General features: G+C 42.2%; 1 protein-coding gene across 3 annotated transcripts in view; it reads right to left on the bottom strand.

The window, feature by feature from the left end:
• MRAS (muscle RAS oncogene homolog) overlaps positions 1-12,182 on the bottom strand; it is a 45,491-nt gene that overhangs the window by 21,353 nt on the left and 11,956 nt on the right. Inside the window, exon 1 of one of the 3 annotated variants that reach the window (XM_077934608.1) lies at positions 6,658-6,705. The exons of the other annotated variants lie outside the window; for them this stretch is intronic. The gene's annotated coding sequence lies outside the window, so the exon portion shown is untranslated. Of the gene's footprint in view, positions 1-6,657; positions 6,706-12,182 lie in introns of those variants that run through there. 3 annotated transcript variants of the gene reach the window in all.

Below are 12,182 nucleotides of genomic sequence, written 5' to 3'. Positions count from 1 at the left end.
CATTTTACGTACCCAAAAAAATGTTCCACGTGCATTTCTTTAAAAGTAAAAAACCCCAACAACTTCATTTTAAAACAACCAACAAAAAGCTGTCAGGTGTACCATCCAGCTGAGGTCTTCAGGGAAGGTGAGCACTTAAGAATGCTGCAGAGTACAGACCCCTGGAGAGATTATTTGCAGAACAAAACAACACCCAGAGACCTCCCTCAGCCACCTTGAAAGTAGGGTCAGCTCAACACAGCTCTGCATCCCATCCATGAGAATGTCACTGGCATTTTCTCTGCACCCTTTGAGAATTTTCAGATTAAATCTTGTTTCTCATTAATAGATGGGAAATTGTTTTTTTTAATTATTATTAAAAAAAGGGCTATTTTTTGGCACAACACTAGTTTATATGAATGAATGTTAGTGGATTTTTTTTTATAAAAAAAATGTTCTTAATTGTTTAGAATGTTTTTTGATTTTTTTGTTAAATTGCATTGAAACTCTCCCTGGGATCATACAACAAAAGTCAGGCTAAACTATACATTTAATAAATAAATAACAACAAATAATGGAGAGGGGCAAGCTTCCTCGAAAGACGGAGCTTGCTCTCTCTCTCCCATTGTCAATCTGCCCTTGCAATGTGCATCTGCAGCAGACTGGTGGGCAAAGGGGAGGCCAAGTGATGGACTATCAATATTGGTTTTTGCTTCCCTGGGTGTTTCAGCCTTATTAATGAAGGGTTTCAGACCCAGGGATGAATGCTGGAGTGAATGAGAAAGCTGTTCATTAGACCTAGAGGCACAGTCTCTATCTACTTCTATAGTTATTGCCAGCAGCTCAACACATGTCTAGGATAAAGCAATCAGTGGAACTACAGGGATGATATCAGTGATAAATGGGAAATAAGAAAATGGGCACTTTAGAGTTGCCTTTCAGAATAAGAATGGACAATGACACCCATTTGTTAACTGAGTATGTGTCCTAGATGCACCCCAGAACTTGCCGTGTAATCCATAGCGGTTTCAAGGTAAGTACATAAAGGTACCCACGGTAGACAGATCTATGTGGAAAATGTACCTGGAGGACAAAAGGTTTGAAAACCATTGCTAAGTACAGTGGAAAACTTCGTTCAGGCTGCATTTAAATGAACCAACCAAATTCAAATGTCTTAGACTAATACATTGGTGGAATGCAACAATCCTTTGGATTCCTCTGAATTTTGAGATGCAGATCTTGGCTCAAAGAGGTGGCAAAGTGCATTAAAACACATATTTTAGGATTACATCTGTTTCTAATTGTGTACATCGAGAGAGAAAAATATGTTTTTAAGATTGTGAGGAATATATATCTAACTGCAAGTTTTCACTTTTTTAAAAAAGTAATCACAAATTACTGCAAAAATGGGACAGAATGGACATGTGAACATGTGTAAAACTGACATGGTCTGTTCGTCCCTAACTATGGCTTGAATGACTATTCAAGTTCGGCTGGTTTATTTTAAAAAAAACCTATGGCTTATATCCAAAGCAGTGCCAAGTCCCCTATTCCATTAGTGCAAGAATTTACACTTGTGCGCCCAAACTTCCCCCCTCTCTTCTCCCTAAATCTGTTCTTTTGTTTTCCCCAAAGCCCTGGGTGCATATGAGGGAAAGGGTGCGGGGGGAGAACTCTAATGAGCATGTGTTTATCCTTCCACTTTCAAAACAAGGGCAATGACTCCTGCCCCCACTCTCTCACTGCCGCCATTTCTAAAATCCTCACAAGTCAACTTGGTGGCTGAAATGAGAACACTTCTGTACATTTTCCTGTGAAGAGTGAATGACCCTTCAAGGCTGATTCATATGATGCTGGCAATTCTTAACCTCATTTTACGGTTGCCAGCTGTTCTCTCCCCGCTACCCCCCAAATCTCACATAAGGGAACCAGAGCTCCTCACCTGATGCCCTTTCCATCTTTGCTGAAAGAGCAGCACTTGCTTGCTTCGCCATCTATGTGGAGTGCGTTTAAGAAGAAACACAGTCCTGGAATTGCACAAAGGAACAGCCAAAGGCCTTTGCTCCTTGATGAACATTTAACAGTTATTTCGGGAAACACAAAATTATAGCTTCGGCAATAAAACCCACGTCACTGTAAATTACTGTGGTAGGCAGAATCAGAGTGTCACGGCGCTGCAAACTTTCCAAGAAGACAGGCAGCTAAAGGGCTGAGTGGAGAGTGCAATTTCACACACCCCTCCTGCTTACAGGTTAATTAGCAAAACTAAAAAGTGTCTGTAGATTTCTCAGGAGACCTGCAGTGTGAGGACAGAAGAGGCTCCTGGGATTGCACTTGCAAAAGCTTGTGGGATGGCTAGATGCCATTTTCATGCTCTTCTTTTCCCTTTTTCATGCCACTTCCAGTTTTGCAGTGATGTGTGCAGTCGCATGTAAAAAGGTAAAGGTAAAGGACCCCTGACAGTTAAGTCCAGTCGCAAACGACTCTGGGGTTGCGGCGCTCATTCTGCTTTACTGGCCGAGGGAGCCAATGTTTGTCCGCAGACTAAGCCGCTTTTGGCAAAACCAGAGAAGCGCACGGAAACATCGTTTACCTTCCCGCCGGAGCGGTACCTATTTATCTACTTGCACTTTGACGTACTTTAGAACTGCTAGGTTGGCAGGAGCAGGGACCGAACAACAGGAGCTCACCCCATCTCAGGGATTCGAACCGCTGACTTTCTGATCAGCAAGCCCTAGGCTCAGTGGTTTAGACCACAGTGCCACCCGCGTCCCGCAGTCACATGTAAACATGAATAAATGGGTAATTGCCTGTAGGCATTTATATTCCCTCCACACTGCCCCAGCTTTTAGATGGTAACTTTCAAAAGGCAGCCCTGCCTTATTTCAGGGCCCACCTGTTGAGTGTGGCCCTAGACCTCTGCCCCAAAGTCCTTCCCTGAAGGCGCCCACTGTTCCCTGCGTGCAGGTCCAGAACTCAGGCCATTGCAGCACATTGCTTTTCTCATTAAGCACTTTTTAAATCTCCTTACATCTCAATGAGACGGTGAAATTTGCACTTAGACCTCCCCCAGCAGAAATAAATGACACATAAAAGGGCTTAACTTTGGCTGCACTGTGCCCTATTCTTTCTTCCTTTATTATTATTATTTTTTAAAAAAATATTATTCTCCATTTTGCTCCTGGAGAAAATTATTATTGTTCCTTTTTTAAACAATAAAAGATACCGCCTTCAATGAAAGTACTTAATGCCAAGGAAGCGATTCTCATTTCAGTAGTAATCACCGACACAGTGGATTTGAATTAACTAGGCAGGAGAAAGAAATCAGATACTCGAGAAGTCCATATGCCTGCCTATGTAGACGTAACAGAAAGAAAGCTAATCCACACAAGGAGGAAATTGCTTGGAATTCCAAAATACCCCTGCCCTTCCTTTTAGCACAATCCCTGGAAATGGGCAAGTTCCCTCTTGGAAATCACAGCTTTCTAGTAAATGAATTAGTAATCCCTCCTGTTCACCACCCTTGGCTGTTCCAGATCAAACTTCCTCAAAACACCAGGAAATCAAGGGGAAACGTCTTAATTGCCTTTGATCACTGTTACAAATGTCACTATTTTGGACATTTCTTTTGGATGTTGCACAAAAAAGAAGACTTTATATGTGTAGTATGTCTATTGGACTTTATGGGAGGAGGGTGTAAAGATGCAATATTTTAAAAAGAGCTCATGCAGCAAGACCTGGTGTCACAACCAAAATGACAGGCATCCAAAGAAGCAAACTGAGCAGCGGCTAAGAGCTTCTCCCATACGATTCAGGCATCTATTATTTCACATATTTTTTAATGCCACACAAAGGCTTATCAATTAACTTGTCATGCATTCACCGAATAACACAACTTCCCTTCCCCATGCAAACTTCTTCCCGGATGGGGAAATTAATGACATCACAGACACCAGCCAATCAGTGCCATGCACAGACAACTTCTATTCCACTTTGCTGAACTCATCCCCCCACCCCAGGCTGTACCTGCGAAGGGAAAATGTATTTTTGAATTTATTTTATTTTATTTATTATTGCTGAGTACAGGCCTTTCCCTGGTGTGCCAGCTTTACTGCATGCAGGAAGTTTTTGATGTGAAGCGGGGAAGGTGATTCAGAAATGTAAACTCCCTCCCCACCTCCTCCAAGCTACCCTTTCATTCCACAGGAATGGCTCCAGGATCCCACGGACAGACTGGTAGCTGAACTCAGGCTCTCAAATGTGCATCTATTAACACTTTCATTAGCCCTTTGTGGTTTGGCAGGGGATCTGCATTATGGATTTTAACATAGTAGGTGAGCACATTTAGACACTACTTTGGGACAAGGCGTAATCATTTTTAACGCTGCAAAGCTCCTTATGTGCATACACCTAAAGCTCTGAAATTCTGTACTCTGCTTGGAAGGTTTCAAAGCCTAGCAACAGCTCCGGGCTTGATCACTTACATAAACTGTAGCTGAGAAAGGTGCCTTCAGCTCTGAGAGCAGTAATTCTTATTTAAGCTCAAGACTCCCTGCTTTCATCTGTTCTCAGACTCTCAAGGGCATCTCACACTTCTTGCAAAGGAAGTTTCAATTCATTTTAGCTTTAGTCGACTACAAGCAAACAAAAACAGCAAATCACCAAGTTGTCAGAAAGGCCTATATGGACTTGTCCACCATTGCCACCTTCCTGTGAAATTGCAATCTAAGCAGCTGCATTTCGTAAAACAAAAGCCACCTGTAAACACAGATAACAGAACTACAGATTGCTTGTTGTTCTATTGTTAGGTGTTGGAGCACAGGGCTGCACACACACAACATTATATTCAACATTCAGTGTACACTGCCATCTTGATTTTGTTGCTTCGCGCACACAAACAATCTAGAGCTACTGCATATTTTACGTCCCCAAAAAGAGCTTTTTCAGAAATTAGTTTCAATCCAGAAATAAAATATCAGAGCAGGTTGATTCTACATTACAATCCATTGTGTCTGAAGGGGTAGATGTGCTTCCAGCAACGGGGGGTGCATCCCCACACCCATGTTGTGGGTGGGTGCAAATACCAAGGGAGAACTTCAACATCGTGCTGTTGATTGTTCTGTCTGGGCATGCATGTTAGCTCACCAGATCCCCAACTCTGGCAGTTTTCCTGACCCCCACATTGTCAATTTCAGATGGGCATGGAGGAGGAAAGGTGAAATCGCACCATGGAGGGATTCCACTGATGGGACTCATGAGCTGAATCCTGCCTCAAGTTCACAATTACTTTCCTCCTTCTTCATTCACCTGGGGGATGTGCAGGGACAAAAAAGGCATGGATAACCTAATTACCATATTTTCCCGCGTGTAAGACGCCCCCATGTATAAGATGCCCCCTATTTTTGGGGACTTCAAATTAAGAAAACACCCCTTAGCACTAGCCATGTATAAGATGAGCCACAATTTTAAACCTTTTTTTTTTTTTTTGGTAAAAAAATCTTATACACAGAAAAATACGGTATGTGGTGGGTTTTCACATAAGTGTCATGTAGCCACCACAGTGGTAGAAAGGATCTAGACTCAAAGCAGCATGTTGAGGATGAGCACGGAAGGTTCCGTATAGAGGAAAAACATTTTCGCATCACAAGTTCATGCACACTGCCAGTGGATATACTTTGTAACAGTAAGTTGTTATTGTTATGAATGCAAGGTCCCTCTGCCAATTGGCAAGAGGGGTTGGTTCACAAAAGAAAAGTGGCTTCAGGCCGCTTACATGCCCTCAGAGAGTCACATTAAATATTAAGAACCATCATTTAAAGGGAAAGCAGAGACTGCTGTACTGAAGGCAGGCCTCTGCAACTTGTGACCCACAAGAGCTCAATAAACCTTTGCTTTCTGTTTTGCTGTCGATCTGAGGCTGCAAAAATGTGTGTGTGTGTGTTCCTGAGCAGACAAGCATTAGCAGCTTCTGGGGCTAAAAGAGGACTGGGCCACCATTTGGCAGAGAGACGAGGGGCAGCAGCAAGGTGTTGATTCTTTGCGTGTCACACAGACTGCCCTACATCTCTCCAAAGCTGGATGGGGAAGGATGACAGCCAGGTCACCACCTTGACAGCCAGGCTGACAGCCAGAGCACCTGCCTTGTATGCAGAAAAGCCCAGGTTCAGTCCCCTACATCTAGGCTGGGAATGTTCCCTGTCTGAAACGCTGGGGAGTTGTTGCCAGTCAGTGTGGACGGTACTGAGTTAGATGGACCAGTGGTCTGATTTGGTCTAAAGCAGCATACCCAACTCCTAAGCAAACCTACTATCCTCAGGTGTGCTACTTGCTGATCGTACCAGCGTGGAAAACAAACTCAACTCCTAGTCCAGTCAGCTTCTAAACTTGGAATGGGTGTGTTCATCCACTTCAGGCAGCCAAATGTTTTGGGCCAACTCTTCACATCAAAAGATCCTAATCTTTGGTTCCTTTAGGACCAGCATGTGGAACTGTTTCAACAATTGTGCACACATGAAGGTGTATAAAGGACATCCACTTCTCCTCCCACTCTAAAACTGCATATATTCAATTTTTTGTGCTTCAGCAGACTTCTAAACTTCAAGAACACAGCTAAGATCTGCCTCCAGAGGTTTATTTTCTCCCGGCCTTAATGGATGTCGACAGTGTAATGTATTTTACCTTGACCACCAACCCAAGAAGGCCCACTCTTGACATTTTCTTGACAAGCTCCTGGATAGAAAATCCTCTCTGCTGAAAAAAAAGCACAAAAGGAAACAGAGACGCGTGCCACTGCTTTTAAAACAGAGTTCCTTTAAAACAAACACATGAAATTATACAAAACCTCCTTGGGGGATGATTAAGACAGGAATTGCTCTTGGCCTACCACAACATGTTTTCATTTAGCCACTAGTCACATTCAGCAGTTTTTGTACCTCCAAGTATTCACTGTCAAACCAAGTGAACAACATTATCTACACATTTATTTTAACCCATGGAAATAAAAACACAATTTTATATTTGTGGAAGGACTCCAGTCCCTGGAGGCTGATTGTGAAAATTATATAGTAAACAAGGGAAGGAAAAGAAAAGAAAAGAAAAGAAAAGGATCCAAAGTTACTAGGGGTGGAGGAGAAATTCAAAAAGTTGAACTTTCCAACACAATAAGCAAACTGAAACGGACATCCCTCCTCCAAAGTTTGAAATGCACTTCTCCAGTCAAGTAATGTGTACAAAACTGTGTATAGAAGGGCAGAGCATGCATAAAGACACATATATTGGTGGAAAGAATATACAGAAATGCATTGTATTAGTGGAAATTATTTTGTAAAATTGTGTATATTAGGCAAAAATGTGTATGTCAGGAATGAATTCTCAACAAAATGCTGATGAATTTTCATAAGGACTTTTGAAAAATCACAAACTGATTTGGAAATGTGGAGAACTGAACTTAAGGTTGGAAAAACCGGGAGAAATGGAAATTGACATCTTTGCCCATCCCTAACTTAAACCCAAGGTACAGTAAAAGGCATTCCATAACACAACATGGACCTTCAGTGACTAAGGAGAAACTGCATTTCCTGTAATAAAAGACACACCATTTTGATATATTTTGAAGACAAAAGTGTGAAAAGTGGAATTGCTTGTGCAAGTACTTTTCAACCCTTCTTGTAACACGACAGTTACAAGAGGTGTAATGACAGGGTAGTGTAGCGAATACAGCAAAGAGACTTGGGACACCAGGTTCAAGTCCCCACTCTGTCACAAGGTGACACTGGGCCAGATGCTATCCCAGTTTATCCTACCTCACAGGTTGTTGTATGGATTAAATGGATGGGTGCTGAAGGAAGAACCATGGATGATGATGGTGGTGGTGGTATATATATCACCCTAAGCTCCCTTGGAGGAATGCTGGGCTCTGAGTGTAGTAACCCAATTAAAAACAGCTCAGTTTTATTTAATTCAATCTTATTAGTTCATTTAATTCCTTTCATCTTTATTGGATTGGAAGTTAAGCTGTTATTTTGCTGGCATGTAAAAGATACATTTGGCACACAGGAACTAGGAAGCGGTATGCACTGTGTATACATCTTACAAATATGGACTCATCAATATGAGGGAAATGACCCACAAAACAAAGAGAACACAACCACACTGTGAGTGGCAAGTATTTGGCAAAGCCATAAGAGTTGGTAGAACAACTTAGAAAAACAGAGGCAAATGTGTGATTTTTCTCAAAGCCATGCACTATAGAAGATTTAGCTTGCTTTTGATCTGGAGGAAAGCCCAAAAAATTCAATGTTGATTGGTGCAGCTATCACACAGGTTCTAGCGTTCAACTCCATCTCAACCATTTAAAGGCATTATTCCCACATTAAGTTTTGTGATGTAGTGATATCTCCTGGCGCTGTGGGTAAAACCTCAGTGCCTAGGACTTGCCGATCATATGGTTGGCGGTTCGAATCCCCGCGGTGGGGTGAGCTCCCATCATTCGGTCCCAGCTCCTGCCCACCTAGCAGTTCGAAAGCACCCCTAAGTGCAAGTAAATAAATAGATACCGCTTTATAGCGGGAAGGTAAACGGCGTTTCCGTGTGCTGCGCTGGTGCTGGCTCGCCAGAGCAGCTTCGTCACGCTGGCCATGTGACCCGGAAGTGTCTTCGGACAGCGCTGGCTCCCGGCCTCTCAAGCGAGATGGGCGCACAACCCTAGAGTCGGACACGACTGGCCCGTATGGGCAGGGGTACCTTTACCTTTAATATCTCATGGGGACCTTAACCCACATAAGAAGTGAACATCTGAACATTCTAAAGTGACATCCTAGCGAATTCCTAAAGAAAACGGGGGTTTAAATATTCCTCAGAAATTTGGGATAATAGCTTGTTGATAGTCACGGCAAAAGATTATAGCAACCAGAGCTGTCCCTTGAGTAGTGTGCAATTTATATCCCTGCTGAAATTGAGATGGAGTGGGGAGGTCTGACTGAAACAACCGGCACATGCAGTTTTTTAAAATACGGAATGGGATAGGGTTGCTCTGCCACATGTTTGTAAAACATCCCCATTTTGCTTTCATTATCCAATCTCTTAAAAAATAGGTCAATAATGGTCTGGCAGGCGCATTAGCTAGGGAACAAAAGCAGACAGAAACTGCTCTGTTATTTAATAATTCAAATCCCAAATGCTTAATTAAAAACAGTTTTGCTAGATGGGGAAAAAAGTGAGTAAGAAACCACATCTTCCTTCATGGGCTCCGCTGACTGGCACCAAAGAGTTGCCTCCCTCTTTTTACAACACAACACAGAGCATTATTTGGGGAGAGGGAATGTGGGGGGCCTCTCAGGGAAAATAAGAGTGTAATAAAATACTCCTCACTTGGTATTCTTGTGGCACCTTTCTGCACCCTTAGTTTATACTTCAGACAACACGGTGCCAAGTTAAAATTCACAGCCAGAATAGCATAAGCTGTAAAGACCCTTCAGTAGAATAATTCTAGGATGATGATTAATGTAAATTGCTTCTCCACCAGCCCACATCCTATTTTTCCTGTGGAGAATATAAATTTGAACAGGATTACTGCTGCTTTGTTGCCTATTTGCACCATTCTTTCAGGTAGCTTGGAAAACGGCCAATGTCTGGGGTCTGCCATGCTGCCTTCTACACAATATGCTGCTCATTAATAAGTTTGGCTTATTGACTGTAGACAACAGCATCTAAAATTATATACTATATAGACATTCATGGAACAGTCTCTCAAGAGTGCACATTTCACAGAAGAGTTGTGTGGCCAATAGCACATAAGTGGTTTCCTGGGGGATCAGATGGAAAGGTCTATGCAGCCCAGATGTCTCTGGGAAGACCACAGATGGGAAATGAGGGCAATAGCACTCTCCTCCTTTCCAGAAACTGCTTTTGACTGTTTATGAGTTGTGTTCTACTGCATTGTTTTCTTATTCTGTAGCCTACTCTGGGAAGTTCTGGTGAAGGGTATGAGTTGGAGGGTTGGTTGAAAAAAAGAGAAGGTGCTGATACTCCTAGCTTGATAAAAGTGCAATGAATGCTAGAACTAAACAGCTACCACAGGCAGCAAACACACACTCTCACACACACACGGCGATGAACATCAACAAAAAGAAAGCCCTGAGTTTGAAAGGATGAGATGGGAAGACAGCTGGCTGGCCACTGTGAGAATAGGATGCTGGCTTGATCCAGCAGGGCTCTTCTAATATTCTAGGTTAGATTACTGAAATGTGTTATATGTAGGGCTGCCTCTGAAGATGGTTCAGAAACTTCAACTAGGGCAGAATTCGGGAGCCAGGTTGCTCACCGGGTCAAGACAGTTTGAGCATATTACATCAATCCTGGCCCAACTGCAGTGGCTGCCAGTTAGTTTCCGGGCCCAATTCAAAGTGCTGGTTTTGACCTATAAATCCTTAAATGGCTCAGGACAGCAATACCTCAAGGACCACCTCTCCCCATATGAACCTACTCAGGCCCTGAGATCATCCTCAGAGGCCCTTCTTTGTGTGCCTCCTCCACATGAAGTCCAGAGGGTGGCAGTGGCTCTCCATTTCTGGAATGCTCTCCTCAGGGAGGTTCAGCTATAGATTATAGAACTTTAGGCACAAGGAAAAATTGTTCCTCTTCAACCAGACCTTTGGATGATTGGTATCCAATGCCCTTTTAAATACGTTGTGATGACTATTTACAAAAACACTACAAATTGTATGAATGTTAGGAGAATGCACGAATGAAAGAAACATGGCAGCAGTAAAATTATTGTAAGATATATGAGAATATGTGATGTTTAAGGTAATGTTGAAACTTGAAGTAATATTATGCTCTTTATAAGCAGTTTAATTTAAGACCAACAGATTTTAAAGTTGAAATTGAGTATTGGTGATTTATAAAACAAGAAATGGAAGTAAGGTAACAAATTGCTGCACATAACTGTTTGGTTGGGAACGCAGGGAAGGGTGATGTGAGGAAGTCCAAAGTTTGATGGAAAGTGGATTTATTAATATATGTACTCTATTCTTACTTTCTTTCTATTTCTCTATCTTTTTCTTTTATATAATCTTATTCTGACTTTTTTCTTTCTGTTTCTATCTGTTATTTTGTTATTTGGTTGTTTAAAAAATCTCAATAAATATTTTATATAAAAAAAAATTAAATACGTTGTGAGGGAGGGGAATTATTGGTTTGCTGTTGCTTTTAATTTTCCTATGTATTTTGTGGGTTTTATATTGCAATTTTATGTTGTGAACCGCCCTGAGATCCGCGGATGAAGGGCAGTACACAAATTTAATGAATAAAAATAATAATGCATTTTCATTACTGGGAGGAGACGATGCACACCAAGTCAAAGTTCCTTCCTCCTGTCATGTAAGGCTTAGAGGATGCTCGACTCGGGAAAACAGACAAGAACATTATTGTATCTCCTAAACAAGAAGAGCAAGAAGAAACTTCCGAGTCCATCTAGTGACTAACTTAGCAGCACTTTCAGCACCCCTCCCCATTCTAGCACCCATGGGTGCACTTGGACCTCTTGAAAGAAGCACGAAAAGGTTTTTGAACTGGCCTTCCACCAGGTACCATTTCTGAGCTGAATCTGGCAGTGGCATTATAACACAGCCTTTCGGAATAGCTATAGTATAGATTAGAGCTAAGTATTGCAAGAAATTAAAGGGGATGGTTGTTTTAATTGGAATGGGTGTGGGTGTGGGGGGAAGAGAAGAGGCATTTTAAAGTCAGATCTATTTTCCACAGAGAGAAAAACTCTCCACTTTTTTCTATTTCTTTTTTTAAAACAGCCTGGAACATGAACATATTTGAAATGCAGACACCCACATAAGTATGCCATCTGTGAAGAATTTGCAGCAAATCCCACCCCCATCCTGCCACAGTTTGATGGGGAGGGCAGGGAGAAATTGTATTACAATGTTGTATTGAGTTACACCGCAACTATTAGGATTTATTTATTTTTTTAAAAAACCCAGACCTCTCAGGGTTTCAAGCCTGGATATCAGGGAATGTTGAACAGTTCAGCTGCAGCTGAACTCTCTGGGCATCCCAAGAAAAGGAGGTTGCAGATTCATGCTGCATGTTGCTGCATATGGCGCACCTTGCTCAAATCTGGGAGCCACATCCTTACAGACATGGGAGCATGTCCAGAGGAAGACCAGGGCAGGGTTCTGGAAGCAGCTGAA

Source organism: Podarcis muralis, chromosome 1 (genome assembly GCF_964188315.1).
Source record: "Podarcis muralis chromosome 1, rPodMur119.hap1.1, whole genome shotgun sequence".
Lineage (NCBI taxonomy): Eukaryota > Metazoa > Chordata > Lepidosauria > Squamata > Lacertidae > Podarcis > Podarcis muralis.
This window is presented reverse-complemented; position numbering and strand designations above follow the sequence as displayed.